Raw genomic sequence first — 5,615 nt, 5'->3', positions numbered from 1 at the left:
CAGGCTCACCCGTCCCTGGGATTCTCCAGGCAAGAACACTGGAGTGGGTTGCCATTTCCTTCTCCAATGCATGAAAGTGAAAGTGAAGCCGCTCAGTCGTGTACGACTCTTAGCGACCCCACGAACTGCAGCCTACCAGGCTCCTCCGCCCATGGGATTTTCCAGGCAAGAGTACTGGAGTGGGTTGCCATTGCCTTCTCCGACCTTTCCACTTGCTGCTGCTGCTGCTAAGTCGCTTCCGTCGTGTCCGACTCTGTGCAACCCCATAGACGGCAACCCACCAGGCTCCTCCGTCCCTGGGATTCTCCAGGCAAGAACACTGGAGTGGGGTGCCATTGCCTTCTCCGACCTTTCCCCTTAGGTAACCATAAATCTGTGAGTCAGTTTCTGTTTTGTAAATAAGCTCATTTGTATTATTTTCTAGATTCAAGTGATATAAGATATTTCTCTTCCTCTGACTTATTTCACTTTGTATGATAATCTCTAAATTGATTCATATTGTCACAAATGGCATTATTTCTTTTTTGTAGAAGAGAACAATTTTTATTGGTCACTGAAGCACTTGCAACTCATTGGGAGCAAAGGTTTACACTTTTTTCCTGCTGCGAAGTCTCTTTTGAGCTGTGTATTAGAGTTTTGTGTGTTCCTAAATATCCACCCATGTTGCAGGCTACTTGAAGGTGGAAACTGTATGTTATGTGTCCTGATACCTCACATGCCACTTTACTGGGCACAAAAACTCTAGACCACATTTTAATCGTTTATTTATTTATTTGACAAATATTTATTGAGTACCTAGTATGTTCTAGACACTATTCTAAGTGTTTATGATATAGCAATAAGTAAAGAAGACATAGTCTTCACTCCCAGGGAGCATATTGTATAACAGGAAAATAAGACATTGAACAAGATGCTATTCAATAGGTAATAAGTGTGATTAGGTTTACAGAAGAGGTGCCAAGTCTAAGGGAACAACTGTTAGAGACCACCACCCACCCGGCCCCTTTCTTGCCAACCTGCCCCTTTCCCTGCGCCACACCTCCCTGGATCCAGGAGTGACACTGGCATCAGTGACACAAAGCAGCAGTGTGACTCCATGACTTCTGTGCCTCTCGGGGTCCCGTCTATTGGTCAGCATAAGATGGCACCTCAGAGCAAGTGGTACTGGTGACCTGAGTACCAGATTGGCCCCCAGGAGGGAACAGCTGAAGAACGGCAAGCCTGCACGTGTGCATTCATTTATTCAGCAAGCATATATTGAGAATTCATTCTGTACCAGGTACTGTGAGCAAAACAGTCAGTCATCACCATCAATGGGCCGCATACACGGTGAGGGAGACTTTAACCTTTTTTTATTTTATATTGGAGTATAGTTGATATGCAATCTTGTTTTCGTTTCAGGTGTCCAGCAAAGTGATTCAAATATACATATACACATATCTATTCGTTTTCCAAGTCTTTTCCCATTTAAGGTATTACGGAGTATTGAGTAGATTTCCCTGTGCTATACAGTAGGTTCTTGGTGGTGGTCTATTTTTATAGATAATAGTTTGTGTATGTTAATTATAAACTCCTAACTTATCACCCCTCACCTTTCCCCTTCAGTAACCATAAGTTTGTTCTCTAAGTCTATGAGTCCGCTTCTGTCTTGCTAATAAATATATTTTTTAAGATTCCACATACGAGTGATATCATATGACATTAGTTTTTATCTGTCTGCCTTAGCTTCACTTAGTATGACACTCCCTGGGTCTATCCATGTTGTTGCAAATGGCATCATTTTCTTTTTTACGGCTGAGTCCACTGTGTATATGCGCCACATCTTTATCCATTCCTCTGTTGATGGACATGTGGGTTGCTCCCATGTCTTGGCTATTGTAAACAGTGCTGGAATAAACACTGGGGGGGGTGTGTCTTTTTGAATTATGGCTTTATCTGGATATATGCATAGGAGTGGAACTTCTGGGTCATATGGGTAGCTCTATTTTTAGTTTTTTAAGGAACCTCCAAACTGTTCTCCCTAGTTGCTTTAGGTATAAGGTTAGGTTGTTTATTTGAGATTTTTATTGTTTCCTGAGGTAAAACTATATTGCTATAAACTTCCCTCTTAGGACTGCTTATAGGTTTTAGATCATCATGTTTTTGCTTTCAATTGTCTCTAGGTATTTTTCTATTTCCTCTTTGATTTCTTCAGTGATTCATTGGCTGTTTATTAGCATATTGTTTAGCCTCCACGTGTTTGTTTTTCAGCTTTATGCCTTGTAATTGATTTCTAATCTCATAGTGTTACAGTTGGAGAAGATGCTTGATATGATTTCAGTTTTCTCAACTTGACCATGGCTCACTTCCCCAGGACAATAGTAATCATAGTAATCCATGAAATAATTATTTTGTGGATGTTTATTCCACATCATAATCATATTAAACCATATCTCATATCATTTATATTAATAAACTCCAAGTGGATTAGGTCTCTAAATGTAAAATAATGAAATCATACAAGTACTGAAAGAAACCACAGGTAAACCACAGGAAACCTCAGTGTAGGGAAGGACTTTGTATGGATGATTCAAAACCCAAAGGCAATCTAGTTAGTGAAAGCATTTCTCACAGGGGTAGGGGCTAGAAATTCTGAAACAACTTTCTGCATACACTAGAGTTTAACAAGTAAGTAGATAAATTGTAGGTAATGAGAGCTGTGTTTCTTATTATTGGGAAAAGAACTTATAAATAAGGACAAATGAATATTAGAATAAACCCTGTGGTTTGGACTGTAATCAAAGGTATCAGCATAGATTCATGGGCTTTACTATATATCTAAACATATAAATACATAAATAGATATATATATATTTACGTTGGTTCATAATATATTTTCTAGCTCTGTCTACTGAGAAGGCCTGGAAGCAATAATAGCCCAGTACAGAGGAGCCTGGTGAGCTATAGTCCAGGGGGTCACAAAGAGTCAGACATGACTGAGCACACACACCAAAGAATAATGAACACACTCATTGCCCAGATCTTGATCTCTAAAAACACAAACTCTTAGGAGAGCAGTTGATTTCAAATTGAAGGCAGAGTAAACACAAGATGATCCTGGAACTTATTATGGTGACAGCTAGTAAGAAACTGTTGAAAATAAGATGGGAACATGTGGAAGAAAACAGGAGGCAACCTGAAGGAGCTCCCCATGGCTAAAACTGGAATAATTTGAACAACAAATAATGATATTGTTGTTGTTCAGTTGCTAAGTGTGTCCGACTCTTTGTGACCCTATGGACTGCAGCACGCCAAACTTCCCTGTCCTTCACTTTCTCCTGGAGTTTGTTCAAACTCATGTCTGTTGAGTCTTTGATGTTATCTAATAATGATATTGTGTGCTCAGTCACTTCAGCCATGTCTGACTCTTTGAGACCCTATGGATTGTAGCCTACCAGGCTCCTCTGTCTATGGAATTCTCCAGGCTAGAATACTGGAGCAGGTAGTCATTCCCTTCTTCAGGGGATCTTCCCAACCCAGGGATCAAACTCACATGCCCCACATTGCTGAAGGATTCTTTACCGCTGAGCCACCAGGGAAGCCCAATAATGTTATTATTAGATTTTAATCCATAGAATAAAATAAATACCTATGTCTCCATACAGGCATAATAAATAAATGGGGGAATGAGATTGCTGTCTTTCATAATAAACTCCAATTGATAAACATGGAAGGAAAAAGGAAAATAATAGAATCACCATTAGACAAACATCAGAGAAATTGTTTCAGACAAGACACACTGATGGATGCCAAAATTACTGGGCAAAAGGGAGGAGGAATAGAATTTGCATAATCTGAAAGTATCTCTCCCAAGATGCTTATTAATTACAAAAGGAAAGGTAATAACTTGACAGTGAAAGAACTGGTCAGACACCAACTTAACCAAGTAATCAAGGTAAAAATATCAGCAGCAATAAGACATATCGACATCATTGAACCCCTGGATAGGATGCACTGAGAAAAGATACGAAAGCATTTTTGTAGTGTTCTTGCCAAAAATGCATAGCCTCAATCTAATCATGGAAAAATAGCAGACACATCCAAATTGAGTGACATCCTACACAGTCACTGATCAGTACTTGTCAAAAATACCAAAGTCAGAAAAGATAAGGAAAGACCAAGGAACTGTTACAGACTAGAAGAGACGAAGAAGTAACAGCTAAAGAGAGGGTGGGATCACCATCAGGATCCCTGGTATAAAAAAAACCGACATTAATGGGAAAAATAATTGTTGTTACTGTTTAGTCATTCAGTCATGCCATTCAAACAGGGTCTGACTGTTGAGCCGCCAGTATAGTGCTGGTGATAATACCCTGTTCTTGATCATTATACTATGTTATATAAGATGGTTATCTGAAGAAAAGCAGGGTGAAGGAACTCTGTATGTGGTTGCAACTCTTCTGTAAATTTAAAATTCCTTTAAAGACTTTTTAAAAGGACCCCCATGGTAGACAGAGGAGGCCTTTACAGATTAGGAATACCCAGCAGGGCAGGTATAGCAGTCCTTGGCAGTCTGTGGCCTTCTGTGCCTCTGTGCATACACAGAGTGGCAGCCTGAGCCTGTCACAATGTCGAAGAGCATTGCCTCAACTCTAGTGGGGCTGGAGTAATGGCTGAACCCTGGGCTTCCTTGATGGCTCAGTGGGTAAAGAATCCACTTGCAACGCAGGAGACGTGGGTTCGATCCCTGGGTAGGGAACATCCCCTGGAGGAGAAAATGGCAACCCACTCCACTATTCTTGCCTGAAAAATCCCATGGACAGAGGAGCCTGGTGGGATACAGACCTTAGAGTCCAATGTTACTAAGCACACATGCAGGCTCCCATTTACCGTTATGCATCATCATGGACCTTGAATAATAAGAACCTCTTACTCCGCTGCTGCTGCTGCTGCTAAGTCGCTTCAGTCATGTCCGACTCTGTGCGACCCCATAGACGGCAGCCCACCAGGCTCCCCCGTCCCTGGGATTCTCCAGGCAAGGACACTGGAGTGGGTAGCCATTTCCTTCTCCAATGCATGAAAATGAAAAGTGAAAGTGAAGTCACTCAGTTGTGTCTGACTCTTAGCGACCCCATGGACTGCAGCCCACCAGGCTCCTCGGTCCATGGGATTTTCCAGGCAGGAGTACTGGAGTGGGGTGCCATTGCCTTCTCCGCTTACTCCACTACTGGTTTATAATGAATGACCATTTGACCTGAGCTGAAATTTTACCATAAAAAGATTTTACTAAGGAAATATGAAAAAAACCATACTTAGCTCATTTTTTATGTAAAAAAAAAAAATGTGTTGCAGCATTATATATAATAGCCAATGTGTGGAAAAGATTAGTGCTCAAAGCTAAGGGACTGGTTAATAAAACTTATATTAATATATTGGAATGCCAAAGAGCAATTAAAAATAATATTGTAGACTATTGAATAAAAATCTGTCATATTCCCCAAAAGCTAAATAAATAGGTTAAAAAATAACATATGTGTGAAAAGTGTGTATATATACACACATATATTCTATTTATCAATACACTTATAGATAGATTGAAAGAAAATTTGAAAGAATGTTCTCTAAAATGATAACAA

Source organism: Bison bison, unplaced genomic scaffold (assembly GCF_000754665.1).
Source record: "Bison bison bison isolate TAMUID 2011002044 unplaced genomic scaffold, Bison_UMD1.0 scf7180017864531, whole genome shotgun sequence".
Taxonomy (NCBI): domain Eukaryota; kingdom Metazoa; phylum Chordata; class Mammalia; order Artiodactyla; family Bovidae; genus Bison; species Bison bison.
This window is presented reverse-complemented; position numbering follows the sequence as displayed.